Below are 21,940 nucleotides of genomic sequence, written 5' to 3'. Positions count from 1 at the left end.
GTCCTGGCTAGCAGGATCCGAGTGAGACAGTAAAAACACCCTGACATATACTCACAAACAGGCCAAAAGTGGGGGTAACAAGGTTAGAAAGAGGCTACCTTCCTACAATATCAAGTACAGCATTGGAATTAATTACAACCAGGTCTGTATGACCACATTTGTGCATGTCTCCATCCACTAGGGCAGTGGTTCCCAAACATTTTTGACCCACGGCTCCCTTGATCTATTGGCCGCTGGCTGCGGCTCCCCATTATGTTACTTTTTGTTGGCGGGTGGGGGATGTAAGCCTGGCCTAGGGAGTACATCCATTTTTCTCCCTGAAAAGAATTGGGATGACGCCAATGAAGGTATTGTAATTCTATATATAACTGTAAAAAATAAAAATGTAACAGTAGTTTAATTACAGCATGCATATGGTTTTTTCGTAAGGGGAAAATATTGGTTGACGGTAACCCTAGTAAAATGGGCAGGTCTCATTTTTATGTAGTTATAACATAACTGTTTAAATATTGTGAAATGTAGAATCCCTTTAGTTGTGTTTAACCACCAGAGGGCGCTCAAGGACAAAATTAAAAAAGAGCTGCTACAACTGAGTAGTTTTATTTTGTACGAACTGGCCCAAGGGCTATAAATAGCTCAGTGGTTCCCAAACTGTGTGCGGCGCCCCTGGCTAGTTTTGATGGCGCACCAGCGAGCCGCGGCGCACAGATTGGGAACCACTGCACTAGGGAGTGTGCACAGGCTGGAAATTAGCTATTATAAAGGGTAGAGATCCTAGCTCAATAAACCCACACACCACTGCTCTGACAACATCAACCTATGATAATGTCAGATGCTTCATGCACGTGCACAGGGGGCAGAGTGAAGTGGAGCACCATTAACCTGCACCTTCACATGCAACCATGGGTTTGTGTTGCCACACAAACTCACACACTGATGAAGAGGGGTAGGCCTACCGTCCTTGCCACACTGCAACACAGTGGTACGGCATTGTATGTGACAGTCATGGCTAACATGATGTTGACAAATCTGAGCATACATCTGGAGGCAGGCACACATATCCCAAATATCTCTGCACACATGTACCACTATAATGGGCCAGCCATGGTAATGATAATGGATTCAGTGCAAAAGCTAACCTAGCAGCAAAATAATAGCATAGGTATCACAAAACCTGTGAGAGTAAATGTTTTCTCATCAATTGTGTAGTGACAAACAGGACACAGGTGCCAGTGATGTGACTACACAGGCAATAGTAAAAAACAAACTTCTGTCTATGTAGGAAGATATCAATGTAAGCTTGCACATCTCTTTGACACAGCAATGTTGTGATGTATGACATTAATGACACAATACATGTCTATACAGACACATGCAATATAGTATTGTGCACCAACACACGAGTCCATAACATCTGCAGCAATTAAGATGCATGACAAACTCCATGGCACATGTGTAGCTGACCTGTATCTAGTTTAATATGATATGTAACCAGTGAGCAAATACACATGAACACTCATCTTGACAGGGGATACATGATGCCAATGCAGTCCCAGTCCACTGCATACTTTGAGTACAAAATGTAATGGTTGACACATGCCTTAGCATGTGTTTGAGACAGGGCCTAAATACAAATATGTTTGTAGGTATGTAGACAAATATTGCTCACGAACAAAACTATGTACTCTACCTGCTACTCACTAGTCATGCACATATGTACACACATAGCACACATCTACCAACATACATGTGGACACAGTGTAGGCTGACTCATAAATACACGTGTAGGGACACATACACATATGTACAAAGTATGAGTGAGTGCCTTCAGCTGACTCATGAATACACGTATTGGTTGCAAATATCAATGACACCATAGTGACATTAATGCATAGACTTGCGCATGTAGCCAAAACTCATACCACATAGTAGGACAGCCCACGTAACGTGTGAATTGAATCAGGGTGCATTAAAGATCTACAATGGAAAAAATTACGCTGATCTGAAATGCGTAAAAAGAATGACACAAATGCATCAACATCACACCGCAACGTGGAGAAAATGACGCCTGGGTTGTGAGAGGCAAATCAACGTTACCACTACTCTCGGTGCACCATGAAGTAAAATTCTCATGCGTAAAAAAAACCTACACATGATGCTAAAAGTGTGACGCACACGCCCTGGAAGTGATGTACCAGGATATTCTGCCTGAAAGTATGGTATAGTAAGTGTAGTTTCACTTTCACTGCACAGTCTGTTCCCCTGTGATTGTGTGTGGTTGTGTTTTGGAGGTGCTAGTGGATTTGTGGTGTGTTTGGAGGTCTTGTTGTGTCCCTTGTGCTGTGTCCTGTGTTTTTGCTGTTTAAATTGTCTATTTACTTGTAATTTGTATTGAATGCGTACTGATGTTGTCATTGTATTGTGGGGTGTCTGTCTGGGGTAGTTTAGTTGTTGGGTAGTTTGGAGAGTTTGGGGTAGTTGTTAGTCTTCAGTTGCCTTTTCTTATTTTGTTTTGGGTGACGTCCTTTCCCAGTTGGAAATGTCTATGAAGGCTAGGATGGGGAGAATGTCGTCTGATGACTTGGGAGGGTTCATATGGTTGGTGGCCCATTACCTGCTCTAATGATGCAACTGGGTGGCTGGGTGATCACTGGCTAACCCACTAAGACAAGGCAGCTGAGGTGGCACGCATTTTCAAGACCGGACGCGATGAGCACCATCTGAAGCATCGGTGGGCAGATATGATCGCAAGAGAGCAAGATCTGCTGGACCATTTGGGGCTTGAAATTGGCAGAACTATTGGTAAGTCTCCCATTGCCATACAATCAGTTGCATTTAGCATTTGACTGACAGTTGCAGATAAGTCTTAGTGCTGCATGTATTGTTTGTGATCATGTTATATGCAACCTGTATGAAGAGTCTCTGTGTAACTTGAAGCCTGCAGTTCAAATGCAGAACAATTCAGTAAATGCAGGACACATGTATGATGAACTCTGCATAAGAATCATGAAGGGGCATTTGTAATAGCCCCTAAAACAACCTTTGCACTGCCATAGTGTCATTGATGGTGAGGTGGCGCAAACCTGCCATTTACCCCTCGGTGTTTTTCCAAAGTGGCACACTGCATGCATTGCACCATTTTTGGAAAGGCTTGGCACACATCATGGCTCTGCCAGGCACAATGCATGCAAAGGGGCCATTCTAGTGCAAAGGGGGCATCCAAATTAGCACAAAGAAGTCAATGAGATTGCTGTACCACATTGGTGGTGGATTTTTTAATGGCTGCTCTTTGCAGGTGTTAAAAATATGCTCCCATTATGATCAATGGGCCCCTGCGTGCTTAGCAGGACAAGTGAAACAACTTTTGAGGCTAATCCTGCAAAGTGCCAGACTACTGCCAAACAATGTTGATGCTACTCACCCTAACTGTCACTATGGTGTGCAGTCTACTGAAGACAACACACACATGGTGGTATCAGGAATGCGCTGGGGCCCCCACTTCAACAGGTGCAGTACTAGGTGCTGCGCTACTTCCATATATATGGGCCCAAGTGTAGCGATGCATGCATGGTTAAAATTTTCAATAAACAGCTAGAAATTACGCCTGTGCCATGAAACAGGCATGAAAGGGTATGTACAAATGAGATAGGGAGGGCAAACTCCAAAACTCAGAGTCACAACATATTTTCCTATGTATGAATTCCAAACACTCTGTAGGGCTGCTGAGTGAAGGTGTGAAATTTGGGGATATATATGTATGAGAACAACCCTATGTACTCATCAGAACTTTCTGTGATCTGTAGCATCTCCTGCTGAGTGCATCTTTGGCCTTCACATGTATACATGATGCTGGACCACACTGCCATCATGCTGTGACTTCTTTATGACTACGCATACACATGGGTGTGATTAAGGGGTGCACTAAGGCCCATAAGGACAGTATAGATACAAAAGGTGCTGCACTACTGTAGTCCTATAGGCCTATCGGTGTCATTATGCAAGGCAATATAAAGGTGTTTGACCATGCACTGGGTCCAGACTACTGGCAGCTCCATTTGACCTCTGCATTGTGTATCACAGTCAACCTATATGATCTCCATAACCACAGACATGTGCTGGGTCTGTTCCACTAGCCTGCTGCTCCTCAATGACAGTATGGGGCTGCACTGCCTCAGCTCCATCACTTGCACATCACTCACTAACCTGCAACACCAGATGCATCCTCTGACCACTGAGCAAGTGTGTCAGTGCTGAGCCATATTCCTATGCCCATGTACTCATCCCTCATTGGTTCAACAATGGAATACCATGGCAACAATGGCAGGGCATACACCATTGGCAATACATCCATGTTTCAGATCAGTCAATATGCAGGTAGTTAAAACTATCTTCACATGAGTCCACTGCCATTGCAATTTTCATAGTGTGACTGCCTTGTGATGGCACACACATTTGACTTACTTCACAGAAGGATTTATAATGTTAATCCTCAACACCTTGGAAAACCCAAACAACTCGAGGGTAGGGGTTCATCAGTTTGTTATTTTCATGATATAGATGTATACTACATCTGATGCAGGCTTACATGCTATGGTTGTCATAATGGGTAAGCACTGCAACAACCATAGCATGGCAGTCAGGTGGGAAATGCATTTTCAAGCTGCCCCAAATGGTCATGGAGGTGTTGTGCTAACAGACATCTGCAGGGCAATGCCTTGTAGACATGGTGCAGTGAAATGCCCACAGGAGTGTCATGGACAGTGATGGTTTGTGGATGTGTGGGTCAGAGAGTACCTGTGATTGAGTGATCATAGTTGTCTGTAAGATTCACTGATCTTCCATTAGGATGACTTCCTCACACAGCCCAACAAGTTTACAATGAACTATGTTGTCCATTTGCATTAACCTGGATTTAAACTAAGCAATGTTTACTATTCATGTCTAACAGGCGGCCCTTTACACCATTGGATAGATCACGAGATTTGAAGACCTGAGGCATCCTGTAAGTGTCATATTGTGGCTTCTGTTAGCTACTCCAGCAGTTTAACCCATATGGTGCAGCCACCATGTGAATTGTGACTGATGTAGGTCACATCACAGATGCATAAGAAGGCAATGCTGTGTGTGTAGCTGGTGCTGTGAGGGTGTCTGACAGTCATCTGCTAAGGATGGAAGACACTTCTGGATACAGTTGCACCACCCAAAATTGTGATACAATTACTGTGGCTTTAAGGCCACCCATACAGCCACCATGTGTGTGCTATTGAACACACGTAGGACTACATGGCACAGAGTAGGGGGCTTCAGTGCTGTTATGTCTTGACAACAGTGATGTGCAGCTCAGGGTTGAGCCATATTCCTATGCCCATGTACTCATCCCTCATTGGGATTACCATTCAACAATGGTATACCATGGCAACAATGGCAGGGCATACACCATTGGCAATACATCCATGTTTCAGATCAGTCAATATGCAGGTAGTTAACACTATCTTCACATGAGTCCACTCTCATTGCAATTGTCATAGTGTGACTACCTTGTGATGGCACACACATTTCACTTACTTCACTGAAGGATTTATAATGTCAGTCCTCAACACCTTGGAAAACCCAAACAACCCCAGGATAGCAGTACATCAGTTTGTTATGATCATGATATAGATGTATACTACATCTGATGCAGGCTGACATGCCATGGTTGTCATAATGGGTCAGCCACTGCAACAACCATAGCATGGCCGTCAGGTGTAGTATACATGTTCAAGCTGTCCCAAATGGTCATGGAGGTGTTGTGCTAACAGAGAGCTGCATGACAATGCCTTGTAGACATGGTGTAGTAAAATGCCCACAAGATAGTCATGTACAGTGATGGTTTGTAGAGTTGTGGGTCAGAGAGTACATGCAGTTGAGTAATCATAGTTGTCTGTCAGATTCACTGATCTTCCATTAGAATGGCTTCCTCACACAGCCTAATAAGTTTACAAAGAACTATGTTGTCCATTTGCATTAACTTGGATTTACACCAAGCAATGTTTATCATTCATGTCTTACAGGTGGACCTGCCCTTTACACCGTCGGAGAGATGACGAGATTTGAAGACCCCAGGCATCCAGTAAGTGTCATACTATGGCTCCTGTTAGCTACTCCAGGGTTTGGTGTGAGTCAGTCAGAAATGAGGGAGGCAATGAATGATGTAGTTTTCTGAACCAATGACCAATTAGACGGTATCCCAGTTCAACACATTTTCTTACACTAGCGGCTGTACCAAATTCTGTAAACACAACAAGGTGTGGCTTTAGCAGGCTACAACAAGCTAAAATATATGTTGTTTTACCCTCCATTTTTGCTCTTTCAACGGGTGCTGCATTTGGCAGCACACATTGAAAGTGCAAAGACCGTTTGAAGATTATGGCGTTCATTATGGACCTGGCGGTTCAGACCCCCACCGGCATGACGGTCTGAACTGCCATATTACAAACACAGGGAGGGCCACCTATGGTGGCCCTCCACCACCGCCAGGCTACTGCCGACAGGCAGCCTGACGATGGCGGATTTCATTATCCGACAGGGCAGGCGCTGCAAGCAGCGCCGCCCTCCAGATAATGAACCCTGGGTCACCCAGCCTTTCCCTGGTAGGTTCCCCCGCCAGGGAAAGGCTGGTGGAAGGGGTGCTCCAGGGCCCCCATGCAGTGCCCCCATGCAGTGCCCCCTCGCACAGGTCACTGCCCGATTTACGGGCAGTGATATGCGCAACTGGTGCTGCTGCACCCGCGCACTGAGGTATTGACAACGGCTCCATGTGGAGACATCAGCAATGTCCTGGCCCTGCATTCTGCTGGGCCAGAGGGTGGAAACACTGTTTCTGCCCGCCGGCCCAGCAGAATGTTCGTAATGCGGCCGGCGGGGTCTCACGGGGGCTGGCAGTCTATGGAAAGACCACCAGCATGAACGTGCCGGTGTTTACGTCCGTGTTCATAATGACCCCCGATGTTTGTTTACGAAGGTGCTCCACCATGCACAATGGCTATCTCCCCCTCAATGCAGCCAGAAATGCACGATGGGGCAAGGGTGGGTGGGTCAAGTACTGGAAGCAAATTAGCACTGGCGTAGGTGATAACACAGTGATGTGCTGTATCCTATTCAATACGGCACATCCATGTCTTGTTAATATGGTGGAGTGCTGCGCTGCCAATTATCTGTCAGCATGGTGCTCCGTCACATTCCCATCATGTATGTTGTGGGGTTGTGCAATGAGATTGGCTTGCATGCAGTTCTAAGGGGAACAAGTGTTGGTATGGAATTGTGTGTAAAGGGAACTGTAATGGCTGACCCCACATTCTTGGATGTCTGCCATCATAGGTCACAGGCCAGCTGAAAACACACATAGCATGACTGTTGTAAACAACCTTGTCACAGCACCATAATCAGCAATGTGTGCCACACGTAGATCACACTTGTAGACAAGATGGCACAGATGTAGGGTTGCAAATGCAGTAGGGGGATTCTGAAGGAGACCTACACACACCACAGGTGCCTTAGTACCCTCCAGAGATGATGAGGTAGTGGTACAGCAAAGAGCCATAATGTGCAGAACTGCAGCAATCAGTGTACACAATGTGTAAACAACTCAACTCAAGGTGTTTCAGCTAAAGTCTATTAATCTCCTGACACCAGATGTTAGCAGTTTAACCAATATGGTGCAGCCACCATGTGAATTGTGACTGATGTAGGTCACATCACAGATGCATAAGAAGGCAATGCTGTGTGTGTAGCTGGTGCTGTGAGGGTATCTGACATGCATCTGCTAAGGATGTAAGACACGTCTGGATGCAGTTGCACCACCCAAAGCTGTGACACAATTACTGTGGCCTTAAGGCTATCCATACAGCCACCATGTGTGTGCCATTGAACACACGTAGGACTACATGGCACAGGGTAGGGGGCTTCAGTGCTATGTTATGAAAACAGTGATGTGCAACCCAGGGTTTGCCCAACCTTTCTCATGGCAAGATAGCATCAATTGCACATGTGGCCACAGCATGGGACATGCAGCTGGACCCTTGTAAAGTAGGTTCAGGCCAGGTTTTACACCTGGACACATGAATGTTGGTGTACTATAACATAGATAACTAGCTTTGGAGTTAGCAGCCCCCCTAACATATGGCCGACACCTTCACTCCATGATGAGTGCTCAGGCCTTGGTGTATCACCAGGGGTGTTGAGCTGATGGATTGCATGTCCAACCCCTCTCCTGCTCAGGGAGACAGGAAATCCAAACTTGATGAGACATGTGTTGCTCACAGTGTAGATGTGAGTGATGTTGAGCAGGCCATTGTTAGTTTCCATCAGCTGTGGGCCCTTTTGATTTACAATGGATTGACGTTATCACACTGACACGTACAAGATACTGGTGATGTATGGGTGGATATAGACGCAGATGAAGAGCAATTCATTTTTTTGAGGAATGTGTGTAGGACTTTATGTGGAATCAGCTGTAGCAGTGTAAGTTACAAATCTGTATATACTCCAACCATTGCTGATAATGATGGTTGCTTGTCCTAATTTTCCAGCTGTCAATATGACTAATGATGAGAGGCACCAGTTCACCAGGAGAGCTGAACACTACTGCCACATCCTGAAGGTGCATAAAAGCTGTGTTCGTACAGAAGAAGCTTATGGGGAATGGTGAGCATTCTCACACAGGGGACCCACACAGCCACCCAAGACAATGCATCAACCATCCACATCTGCAGAACCAGTTGCCACACAGGCACCAGTTTTGCCACCACCAGCCGCTGGCCATCCCAGTTTAAACTGGATGTATGTAAGGATCTCAACCTGATCCTCCCGTGTTTGGACAAGTTGGAGAAGGATTTTGAGGAGGACCACAAACCCTTGAAATACACAAAGAAGAAGGTAAAAAAGTCAAAGAAATGAACTTGTACAGTAATAGACTATTTCCCAGTTCCTTCCCCTCCCTTTTAAAGTTGTACCATATTTTAGTTTGGGTTTAATGTAGTTAGTGGTAGGTTAGTGTAGTGTAGCCATTAGTTAGAATAAGTGTAGTTTGGGGTGGGTTACTATTCTTATGTTTTTATTCATGGGTTGTTGGGTGGGGGGTCCTGTTGAGGTATATATGTGTTTCTATAAAATATATATATATATATTTGTTTAGGTCACAGGATTGGTTAGTACATGTGTATTTGTATTAATTGTTGTCCTACTTGTTTCTTGAATCCTAAAGGGGATGGGGGCAATGTTTAGAGTGTGATGTTTTATGTGTAAGTTAGGTTTAGCATAGAGTAGATAGATGTAGTTGTATGATGAGTATAGTTAGTATAGGTTAGTTTAGGATAGGGTATGGTAGGTTGTAGTTGTTTTTAAGTAGGTCAAAGTAATGATAAATATACTGTTATAATTGCATACAGTCTGTGTAATTAGTGTGAGTCTCAGTGTTCTCCCCATGATTGCCCTGGGCCAAATTGAGCAAATGGCCTAAGAAATCAGAACTGCCTTCAAAACCTTGATTTACCATGTGCTACCCCCATTGGCAATGGAGCTGTCACATTGACTGTAACATCACATCTACTAGTCCATGCATCTGTCATCCAGTGTACCCACCATTGTATTGAACAGGTAAGTCTGGTACTTCAGCTGTCAATGTTAGGGTCCTGTAGTAACAATGTTGGGGACTGTGACACATCTGACAACAGCCACAGTTGGAACTCTGTCCTGCAACACTGACCGGTGGCCATCACCAATGAAGTTAGCTATCTCTGTACCACACCAATGAGTTCTTCTGGTACTGCCAGCTGACAATATTGCCCTACACTTGCTTTTCAGCCATACCTTCTGTATATACGATGAGGAAACCATAGATGTGTCCTTCATTTGTACCATACTCAGTGAATTGATTGTATGAGATGAGACCAGCGTACACATTTGTCATGTTAGGATCCTTGTATGTAGCTTTGTGCCCCACAGTCCTGCACTCATGTACTGGTATTCTGTGACCAATGACATGGATTTACACATTACAGTCATTTAGCTGAATAGATGGATCACAAGAGACATAGACATGCTAAATGTGCACAAGGTGTTTATCTACAAGTGGAAGTGTGAAAGAGAGATATTTACAATATCCAGGTCAGAGACCCCATTTGTGAAATTCAGATATTTGGGACACAATACAAGTCCAGGGTCGAGAAACATGTCATGAGACATGCTTCGGAGTATGGAAAATAAGTGTGGAGGAACAAAATTTGCAAATTGGTAAGTGAGAGACAATGACAATCCAGCGAGGAATGGGGTTTAGGTTGGGAACAGCGGGGAAGGAGACCTGTGGAAGGAACACAATAGCAAGGTCATTCACATTAATCTTCATGAACTTTGTTATAATTCTTTATGCTCTAATGACATGAGAGATCAAGAACTTTTCAACAACGTGACCTTTTTATAATCATATACTCTGAACATTGAACTCTCTCAAGTTAATCCTTGGAATAGCAATTATGTCACAACAAGAGTCAATGAGTACATTAGTTCCCAAAGAATTAACTGCTATAGGATTCATGAATGATACTGTAAAATTGGCATACTAACTAAACTTGTTTTGTCTAGAAATATCACACTCTGTTTGATCTAAGTTTCATGATTCAATTGCCCAGAAGTGATTGCGCACCTTATTGCCAGACTGCGCATCAAGACTCAAATACCTGGAATGATCGTGCGCTCTGCCGATCTGAACTGCAAAGGTTAATTGCCAAGAATGAATCATGCACACTATTGCTGATTCAACCATCAAGATTCAAATGCCTTAAAATGATCGCAGTTGTGCGTCAAAAATGTTAACGCCGGCTAACGCCATTCCAAAGCGCCATGCGGGCGCCTTATTTATGGAATGATGTTAGCCGGCGGAGCTGACTGGTGTGCGTAAAAAAAAATGACCCACACCAGGCAGCGCCGACGTAGGGGAAAATGGAGCTTTGGCGTCAAAAAATGGGGTAAGTCGGTCTGAGGCAAAAAATCTGCATCCACCCGATTAGCGCCATTTTTTTTTTACTCCCACCCTCCATTGACATGACTCCTGTCTTAGCAAAGACAGGAGTCATGCCCCCTTGCCCAATGGCCATGCCCAGGGGACTTATGTCCCCTGGGCATGGTCATTGGGCATAGTGGCATGTAGGGGGGCACAAATCAGGCCCCCCTATGCCAGCATCAGCCCCAGTGGGCAGCCATCCGAGGCTGCAGGTGAAGGCCTGGATGCCACCATCACAACTGTCAGCACCGCCACCTGCACCGCGACCAGCACCGCCACCTGCACCACGGCCAGCATCGCCACCTGCCCCATCACCAGCAGCACCACTGCCAGCAGCAGCAGCCCCAGTGGGTAGCCGTCCAAGGTTGCAGGTGAAGGCCTGGAGGCTACCACCACCACTGCCTGCACTGCCACCTGCAGTGCAACTGGCATACACTGAGCAGCCTTCACTGCCGGGGACCAGTGTGTAGTGGTGACTACACGGGCAGCAGTGCATCCTGGTCCCTGCAAAACCTGTCGTTGTGACACCCAGGTGAGAGACTGTGACCTCCAAAAGATCTGCATCACAGGGCACAAGGCCCCCTCCAGAACCAGTGGAAGAAGGCATCCACTCACCGCATCCTTCCCAAGAAAAAGCACACTGGGCACAAGGCCCCCTCCAGAACCAGTGGAAGAAGGCATCCACTCAGCCAATCCTTGCCAGGATGAAGCACACTGGGCATAAGGCCCCCTCCAGAACCACTGGAAGACTGCATCCACTCAGCCCCTCTTTGCCAGGATGAAGCACACTGGGCACAATGCCCCCTCCAGAACCAGTGGAAGAAGGCATCCACTCAGCCCCTCCTTGCCAGGATGAAGCACAATGGGCACAAGGCCCTCTCCAGAACCAGTGGAACATGCCATCCACTCAGCCCCTCCTTGCAGGGATGAAGCAAACTGGGCACAATGCCCCCTCCAGAACCAGTGGAAGAAGGCATCCACTCAGCCCCTCCTTGCCAGGATGAAGCACACTGGGCACAAGGCCCCCTCCAGAACCAATGGGCAAACGACCCACTAGAGAGACTGTGGATTTAAACTCCCCAGGACTAAGCAGTGGCCAAACTACCCACTAGAGAGACTGTGGCTTTGCACTCCCCAGGGCATCACACCGGGCATGTAGCCCCCTCCAGGACCAGTGGTGTTGTACCATCTTCTGGCTGAGGTGCCCCCCGTTACCTGTCCCCCTGAGGTGCCTGTGTATTTTCGACCTGATGCCCCTGCAGTGTTCTCTCTGTGTTGTTGCAGGAGTGATGTGGGGCCTTGGCCTATGTGATGTGGTCCTGTGGCCCATGGACATTGAGGACTGGGCAGTGTCCCTCCATTTGTATATATGCATATCTTGTTTTGATTTTGAAACACAAATTTCTAGCATTTTATCCTATTACACTCACTTTAATCAATTCCTTTTGTCCTTGCTTTATTCCTGAGGGGTACGGGGTGTATATGTAAAGTTACTGCATCTGTTTGTGTGTATGGTGTCGGGGTTGGGGTGGGGGTGTTGCATGTTGCGTGTGTGTGTCACTCTCTTTTTCATCCCCCCGTTTTTTCATTAGGTGTGTCTAATATGTGAGCCCTGTTCTCACCCAGTGGATGTCGGTGTATGGGTATGGTGTGGGCCCTAAAAGTTAGTGTGTGTCTAACAGTTGTCTCTCGATATTGGCATGTGACTCTGGTTACCCCAACCTCTCATGGCTACTGACCCTTGTGAGGAATCCCAGGACAAGGGCAGAGGAACGTTACAATGAGTCACATGGGCAAACAGGGAGAATAATAGAGAGGACATTCGACATCCTGAAGGCCAGGTTTTGTTGCCTCCATCTAACAGGTGGATCCCTGTACTACTCACCCAAGAAGGTGTGCCAGATAATCGTGGCATGCTGCATGTTTCATAACCTTGCCTTAAGACGCCAGGTACCTTTTCTGCAGGAGGACGAGGCTAGAGATGGGCGTGTGGCAGTAGCAGACCCTGTGGACAGTGAAGATGAGGAGGCAGAGGATGAGGATGAGGACTACAGAACAGCTATTATACGACAGTACTTCCAGAGACACACATGTAAGACACCGTAACTTCACTTTGCATTGACAGTTTTGTGTTTGACATTGTACATGGCAGGCAGATTCTCCCAATTCTATGGCCACTTAATGTACCCTTTGGCATCTCTATTTTCAGATATCTGTGCCCCACCCTGGCACCGGGTGGGTTAACTGCAGCCAACTAAAGGTCATTCCTATGTATACATTACTGTACAGCTGTATTGCAGTCAGTGTATAAACCGTGTTAAATGAATACATAGTTAAATCATTTGGCATACTCCATACTTGTATTTTTTCAAAAGGTGTTTATTTAAGTGCTAATAAGTAGAGGGGTATGTGCAATGAGCTAGGGTGCTGGTGGAGGAAATTCCAGGATAGAGTCCAGTTTATTTGTATCACAGGTGCATTGTCCAAGGGGGCATAGGAAGGGGAGCAATGGCAGTTCAAGGTGGACAGGGTGACAGAGAGGGACACAAGGGTGACAATCAGGAGAGTCTTATTTCCTGGTGGAGGTCTTGGCAATGTTCTCTGGCTTCTGCCTGGATCGCAAGGACCGTTTGCGGGGTGGTTCTCCTTCTGCAGGGGGAGGGGTGCTGGTGGCCTGTTGTTCCTGTGGCGGGGCCTCCTGTCCACTAGCGGCAGCGGAGGTGGAGGGATGTTCATCGGTGTGGCTAGTGTCAGGGGCCTGGTGGTGTGCAACTGCCTCCCTCATGGTGTTGGTGATGTCTGACAGCACCCCTTCAATGATGACCAGGGTGGTGTGGATGTCCTTCAGGTCCTCCCTGATCGCCAGGTACTGTCCCTCCTGCAGACTCTGGGTCTCCTGCAACTTGTAGAGTATATGGCACATCGTCTCCTGGGAATGGTGGTATGCTCCCAGGATGTTGGTGTCTGCCTCTTGGAGAGTTGGTTCCCTGGGCCTGTCCTCCCTCTGTCCCAGAGCAGTCCTCCCAGCTTCCCTGTTGTCCTGTGCATCTGTCCCCTGAACGTGCGCCCACTGCCACTGACCCCAGGTCCCTGATCGTCCTCTGTTTATGGGGTTACCTGGGGTCCCTGTAGTGATGGACACACTACTGATTGATGTGTCCTTGGGACAGAGGTATGGGCCCGCTGGGTGGGTGATGTGGTGGTGTTTCCTGTGGGAGGAGGCTCTGTGGTGTAATGGGACTGTGCCTGGGAAACCGACTGTCCGGAGATCCCTGATGGGCCAGGTTGATCATCCAGATCCAAGTGACCAAAGGTGCTGTCATCACTGTGGGCCTCTTCTGTGGGGGGACTGGATGTTGCTGGCACCTCCTTTCCGGTGACGTTGTGTGGGGCACCTGTGGGGATGTAAATGAAGTGTTACTGTTTCTGTGTGTGACATCTTGAACATGGGTGTGTTGCCCTGTATGGTTGTGATTGCCCTGTCAGCTTTGCTTTGAGTGACTAGTGATTTTGTGGGCTAGGTGCTTGTCTCTAATATGCATGCTTTAGTGATGGGTGTCCATCCAGGGCTGTGGGTGATGTCCATGCATTGGTGGTGCATGCAGGGCTTGGTATTCGCATGGGTGGGTTGTGATGGTGGGGTGTATGTGAGGTGGTGGATTGATGGGGTGAGGGTAGGGATGGGGGTATGTGATGGCATGCAGGTAGGGGGGTGATAGTAGTAGAGATTTGACTTACCAGAGTCCAGTCCTCCTGCTACTCCTGCAGGCCCTCAGGATGCATGATTGTAGGAAAGTACCATCCTGCCTAGCATGTTACCCCCATTTTTCACATCTGTGTAAGTTTGTTTTTGCCTGTCTCACTGGGATCCTGCTAGCCAGGACCCCAGTGCTCATAGTTTGTGGCCTGAATGGGTGTTTCTGTGTAGTGACTAACTGTGTCACTGAGGCTCTGCTAACAAGAACCTCAGCGCTTATGCTCTCTCTGCCTTTAAAATTGTCACTATAGGCTAGTGACCATTTTCACCAATTTTAATTGGCACACTGGCACACCCTTATAATTCCCTAGTATATGGTACCTAGGTCCCCAGGGTATTGGGGTTTCAGGAGATCCCTATGGGCTGTAGCATTTCTTTTGACACCCCCTGTCCATCATGACCCCAGGGGTGGTACCCAGAGCTCCTCCAGTGTGTCCCAGACCTCTGCCATATTGAATCCAGACGTGTGAGGGCACAATGGAGGCCTCAGAGTGGCCAGCGCCAGAAGGTGACGTCAGAGACCCCTCCTGATAGGTGCTTACATCACTAGGTGTCCAATCCTCCTCTGAGGGCTATTTAGAGTCTCTCCTGTGGGCTTTTCCTCCGATAACGACTTGCAAGAATTCACCAGAATTCCTCTGGATCTCCCTCTTTGACTTCTGCCAAGGATCGATTGCTGACTGCTCCAGGACGCCTTTAAAACTGCAACAAAGTAGCAAGAAGACTACCAGCGACATTGTAGCGACTAATCCTGCCGGCTTTCTCGACTGTTTCCTGGTGGTGCATGTTCTGGGGCTGTCTGCATTCACCCTGTACTGGAAGCCACGATTAAATCTCCAGTGGGTCGACAGAATCTTCCCCCTGCTCCAGCAGGCACCAAACTTCAGCATCACTGGTACTCTGGGACCCCTCTCATCCTGACAACCGTGGCCCATGGAACACAGGTGGTGGATCCAAGTGACCCAGACTGTCCAGTGGTCCCACTGTGCAAATTTGGAGGAGGTAAGCCCTTGCCTCCCCTCTCCAGACAGTAATCCTATGTACTGCATGAACTGCAGCTGCTAGGGTTTCTGTGCACTTTTGCAAGTAATCCTTCATGCACATCACAGCCCAGGTCCCCAGCACTCTGTCCTGCATTGCTCAACTCGCTGAGTTGATCACCGGCTTCATGGGACCCTCTTTTGTAGTGTTGAGACAACAGCCATGCTCAGTTTTCTTGAACCCATGTTCAAGTACTTCTGCGGGTGCTGCCTTCTTGTGCAGGGGCTCTCTGTGTTGCTGAGGGCCCTCTCTGTCTCCTCTTCCAAGTGGCGACCTCCTGGTCCTTCCTGGGCCCGGGCAGCACCCTTTTTTCTTCAACCATGACCTTTGCAGCTAGCAAGGCTTGTTTGCAGTCTTTCTCTAAAGAACCAGCTCTGCATCCTCCAGCACTCAGTGGGACATATTCTGCACAGAGGACAAGTTCCTGGTACCTTTCGTTGTTGCAGAGGCTTCAGCTTCTTCCATCCAGAGGCAGCCATTTTGCACCTTCATCTGGGGTTTAGTGGGCTCCTGCCCACCCCGGACACTTTCGTGACTCTTGGACTTGGTCCCCTTCCTTTACATGTCCTCAGGTCCAGAAATTCGTCTTCAGTGCTTTGCAGTCTGTTGTGGTCTTTGCAGAATATCCTATCATGAGTTTAGTGTGTTTCTGGGAAAGTAGTATCACTTTAGTCCTACTCTCAGGGTCTTGGGGTGGGGTATCTTGGACACCCTTAGTGTTTTCTTACACTCCCAGCGACCCTTTACACACTACACTAGGCCAGGGGTCCCTAAGTGTTTCGCATTCCACTTTCTTAGTATATGGTTTGTATTGCCCCTAGGCTATTGCATTCTATTGTATTCTACAGTGTTTGCACTACTTTTCTAACTGTTTACTCTCCTGATTTTGGTTTGTGTGTATATTTTGTGTATTTTACTTACCTCCTAAGGGAGTATATCCTCTGAGATATTTTTGGCACATTGTCACAAAAATAAAGTACCTTTATTTTTAGTAACTCTGAGTATTGTGATTCTTATGATATAGTACTATATGATATAAGTGGTATAGTAGGAGCTTTGCATGTCTCCTAGTTCAGCCTAAGCTGATCTGCTATAGCTTCCTCTATCAGCCTAAGCTGCTAGAACACTACTAATCTACTAATAAGGTATAAGTGGACCTGGCACCATCTGGTACCCACTATAAGCCAGGCCAGCCTCCTACAATGATTGCCAAGACATGCTCCTCCCATGTTGTTTGTTGTGGTGGAGGAGGCGGGGGTCCACCACCAGTCCTCTCTACAGCTATCTGGTGTCTTGCTACCACAGAACTCACCTTCCCCTGTAGGCACATCTGACAACAGCCACAGTTAGACCTTTATCCTGCAACACTGACCGGTGGCCATCACCAATGAGGTTAGCCATTTCTGTACCACACCAATGATTTCTTCTGGTACTGCCAGCTACCAATATTGCCCTACACTTGCTTTTTAACCATACCTGCAGTATATACGATGAGGAAACCATATATGCGTCCTTCATTTGTAACATACTCAATTAATTGCTTGTAGGAGATGAGACCAGCCCACACATTTGTCATGTTAGGATCCTTGTATGTAGCTTTGTGCCCCCACAGTCCTGCACTCATGTACTGGTATTCTGTGACCAATGACATGAATTCACACATTACAATCATTTAGCTGAGTAGATGGATCACAACAGAGGTTGACATGCTACATGTGTACAAGGTGTACAAGGTGTTTATCTACAAGTGGAAATGTGAAAGTGAGATATTTACAATATCCAGGTCAGAGACCCCATTTGTGAAATCCAGATATTTGTGACATGATACAAGTCCAGGGTTGAGGGACATGTTATGAGACATGGTTTGGAGTACTGTTGATAAGTGTTTAGGAACAAAATTAGCAAATTGGTAAGTGAGAGACAACAACAGTCCATAGCAGACAGGTCAACAGTAGATGGGTGAAAGTGCACATATCCTACTGCAACAAAACTGGCATGATCTTTAGCCCAGAACTAAGGAGAAAACTGCCCATGTGGCACAGACTGGTGCTACTAGGTATTGTTCAGAGTAAAAGTAATTTGTTCCACATCTTCATCCTCTGATGTGTGCGGTGCTTCCCGGGCCATTGGTTGTGGTGGTGGAAAAGTAGAAGGGGCCACACACACACTTCAGGGGTTAAGGATGTGGAGTCATGAAGTCAAACCTCTTGGCAGCTGCCATTAGTGGTATGATATATGGCATCACTGCAGCAAAAAGGAAATGCAGATTTTTCAATATAGCTGCAACATCCTAATGGTAGGCAGCCGTCCCTTCCCCGAGGGAGGCCACTTCACGCTGAATGGAGTCCAGCTTGTTGTCTGACATGCTGCTGCCAGTTTGGGAGAGCAGTTGTTGTGGCCTCTACCTCATGGCAGCAGCTATGTCCGCCAGACACTGCTGGACTCCACGCAGTGGGGGGTGTGCCTCAGGTGGCAGCTGTGTGTTCATTAGCTATCACAAGGCATGTGCGCACTCCCTCTAGGCTGCCTGCCACAGACTCCATCTGCACTGCACCTGCTTGGTCAGCTCCTGCTGAACTCCTACCACTGTCCTTTGGAAGCTTGTCTCTGGGTCCTCTGAGCCCTGATTTGAGGTTGTACTGGCAGGTAGTATATTTTGGGTGTTGGGTGCGTGTCCTGCTATTTGATGGAGTTTTGTTTTGACCAATGACTTTGTGTTTCACCACTGCGCATATTAGTTGCTCAATGTTCACCAGTAGCACATGGTATGTTTTGTTCAGTTTAGCCGCCTATGGGCTTTGACATTGCATTAGCCATTACATTCTGTATTCTGCCTATTGGCTTTGACATGCTGTATCCAGTCTAGCCGCCTATTGGCTTTGACATTGCATTCCTATTGGCTTTGACATGATGTATTCAATTTAGCTGCCTATTGACTTTGACATGCTATTAGATATTCTGCCTATTGGCTTTGACATGATATCATATATTACATTTTGTATTCAGCTCCGCTGCCTATTGGCTTTGACATGATATTATACATTGCATTTTATATTCAGCTTAGATGCCTATTGGCTTTGACATGACACTAGACATTGCATTTGATATTTAGGTTAGCTGCCTATTGCCTTTAACATGACATTGCATTTGATATTTAGGTTAGCTGCCCATTGCCTTTAACGTGGAGTTCTGTATTTTTCCAAGCTGTGTTTTTGCACCAGAGAACCAAGATGTTTTGCTCTCACAGTAGACTAGACCTGATAAGAGAGAGTACATGGGCGTCGTTTCTCTTCCCTTGAGCTTGGGAACAGGAGTAGTCTTGGAGACCTGGCCAGTCTCCAAAAGGCTTGCTCAGTTTCCCAGGTCTGAGAGGAGGGGGCACACCTTTGTAACGAATGTAACAGGCTGCAGAGAGTCAGATTCGAATCTGCCGGACCTCGTGCTGGAGCTTGGCGCCAGTTGCCAGCATCCCGTGTGGGTAGATGACACTCTTTCTCGCGGCTGACAGGGGTCTCAGCTTGCAGACCTTAGAAAGATGTAGCTGTAAATAGTTCCTACACGGTGAAGTATTTGTTTTGCTTTGCATTCAATATCTTATAAATACAACCTGCTGTGTATATTGCAAACTGATATATTTTGTTTGATTAACGCGGACTTGAAAGCTACTAATTTGTCATTCATTCATAAACATTGTGGTTGGGGAAGAATAAAATAACAATAAAAGTCTTCTTTGACCTCACAAGTGCATTTCTGTTGTGTTATGTTAGTGCTTAGAAACTAAATAAGAGGAAAGCACTACAATTGGTACCAGAAGTGGGGCCGGTCATTAAGAGGTGATTAAAAGGGGTTTGACGAGTTAGTAGATTTCTAAGTGCACACTTTAAAAGTGTAATTGTTTTTTTGTTGTTTGGAGAATTACAGAAATTGTTTTCTGTTTGGAGAATCACAGTAGCACGGCAGACCATGTCTGAGAATACATGTGTTGATGAACTGCCTGATGGTGCTAAGAAAAACTGTGAATTGTTTTCTGTTTGGGGAATTACAGAAGAAAATGCATGTGTAGCTAAAAGGCCTGATAATGTTTTGAGAAATAATTCCTGTTGTATATATGTAGAAAACGTGTGTTTTGGAAGTAATGATGACAGAAAGGTCTGGATACCTTTATCTGCTTACAGAGAAATGCAGGAGAAATGTAGGAAGTTGGAACATGAAAATAGGAATTTACGTGAGCAAATTAGCCAGGATACGATAATTCAAAATAATGCTGAAAGTTATAAAAATGAAGAATCTTTCTTGTCCCATTCCAATAATGAGGGGGTTAAGACAGCTCCGAGCTGCATTGAGTTTCCGTGTGAGCCAGGGTTTTTGGCAGCCAAAGTGCATTCCTTAACTGATAACAGGGACGAGAGACCAGAATGTGATTTACGAGTTACGTTGCAAAATGCACAAGTAAAACGAAGGATTTTAGAGCAAGACACCCCGAGTTTCATTAGCTTGTTTGATTTTTGGAAAAAGAATAGCCCTCATTTGAGAGAAATCCTAACACTTTTGTACATGGTCACTGTGAAAAATAATATGCAGCTGCGCGCTTGTGATTTGGCAAATGAAATAATGCAGACTTTAGGTTTCTGCGCAGTGCAAGAAGGAAATACTGATGTACATGTAATTCAAGAACAAGGGAAGAAAATACTGCCCCTAGCTAGAATCATACAATGGATCTGGTACTTGCAAGACAGGGCTAGAGTACCACAGATAAAAGAGTTACTAATGAAGTTGTGTGCACCATTTGAATTCGTGTCTACTGAAGATAAAAAGCATGTTTGTTTTACTGATGATTCATTGACTGAAATGTTGCTTTCTGGCACAGTAGAAGGAACAGCGTTGTATAATGTGTGTCAGATTTTAAAGCAAGAGCTACGTGAGATGTGTAATTTTTACGCTGATTTTTGGTTCTTTGATAAGGTTTTAGCCACATGGCTTGTACCTAACTGGTTCAATTACCTTGCAGATGTTAATCAGAAAAATTCAGAGAGAGAAGTGTTCACCCAGAATTCTGCCTTAGTGGGGATGGCTATGTGGGTGCCCCAGAAATGTGAAAAGGCCACTTACGGGTGGGCAGAGATGAGAGAGATGCACATTCCCCTAGATTTGATAAAAACTGTGCAGCACGCACAAAAGCAATCTGTCATGCAAGCAGTCACAGAGCAGTTGGGGAGAGGAAAGTTACCAGAACAGAAATGGCAAATTGATCAGGTTTTAGGGAGAGTGATTGCTGCAAATTACCAAGGAAAAATCGAAATTATGCTGATACCTAGAAAAGAATCTGATTCATTCATACAAATTGGAGACAGAATGGCCCAAATTGACAAAAGTGCAGTGAATGGAGGTTTGGTAAAGAAGGAGTCTGCCCCAGCCCTTCTGACAGTGCAAGAAAAAGGAAGCTGTGGCGCAGCAGATAAAAACCTCAGTGCTGATGTGTGGGCTGAAGCCCCAAGTGACCCTCCAGAACCTGCAGAAAATATAACAAAGGGCCTCAAAAACGTCCTCCTGATAATAAAACAGGGAAAGAAAGAGAAAGGGTGCAGTTTAAATGAAAAATTTTATTTGCAAGAAAAGTCATACTTGTTTCTTTTGCAGATCCTACCACGTTTCGCCACTGTCCCTGAGTGTGCTGTGTGGTCCCCCTTCCGGTGTGTGAGTGTGGGGTCGGGGAAGGGACCGAATCCCCAACCTGAACCTGGCTGAGTAAAGTGCCAGCACCATGGATCCATTTTGCGCAAACTGCGCCTTCAGTTCAAGTTCAACTTGTTTGCTGTGTTTTTTTTTTTTTTCCCTCTCGTATGGAACTCTGACTTTTGCTTACCTTCCAGAAAACCTTTCAGGTGGACCGTGCACCTTTACATGAGCAGAACTCATGCCACATCAAATTGCTAACACTGTTGAATTAGAGACTCATTCAGAAAAAAAAAAAAAAATTGCCCAGTCTTTTCTATGTAGATGTATCTGATGTGAAAGGTTATGAGATCAATGTGTTAATTCACTTCTATTGCTTTACAGGGATTGCTTTGATCATTGAAATTTGATTTGCTGATAATGTTTTTTTT

Source organism: Pleurodeles waltl, chromosome 8, assembly GCF_031143425.1.
Source record: "Pleurodeles waltl isolate 20211129_DDA chromosome 8, aPleWal1.hap1.20221129, whole genome shotgun sequence".
NCBI lineage: Eukaryota > Metazoa > Chordata > Amphibia > Caudata > Salamandridae > Pleurodeles > Pleurodeles waltl.
Note: the sequence above shows the minus strand (reverse complement) of the source record.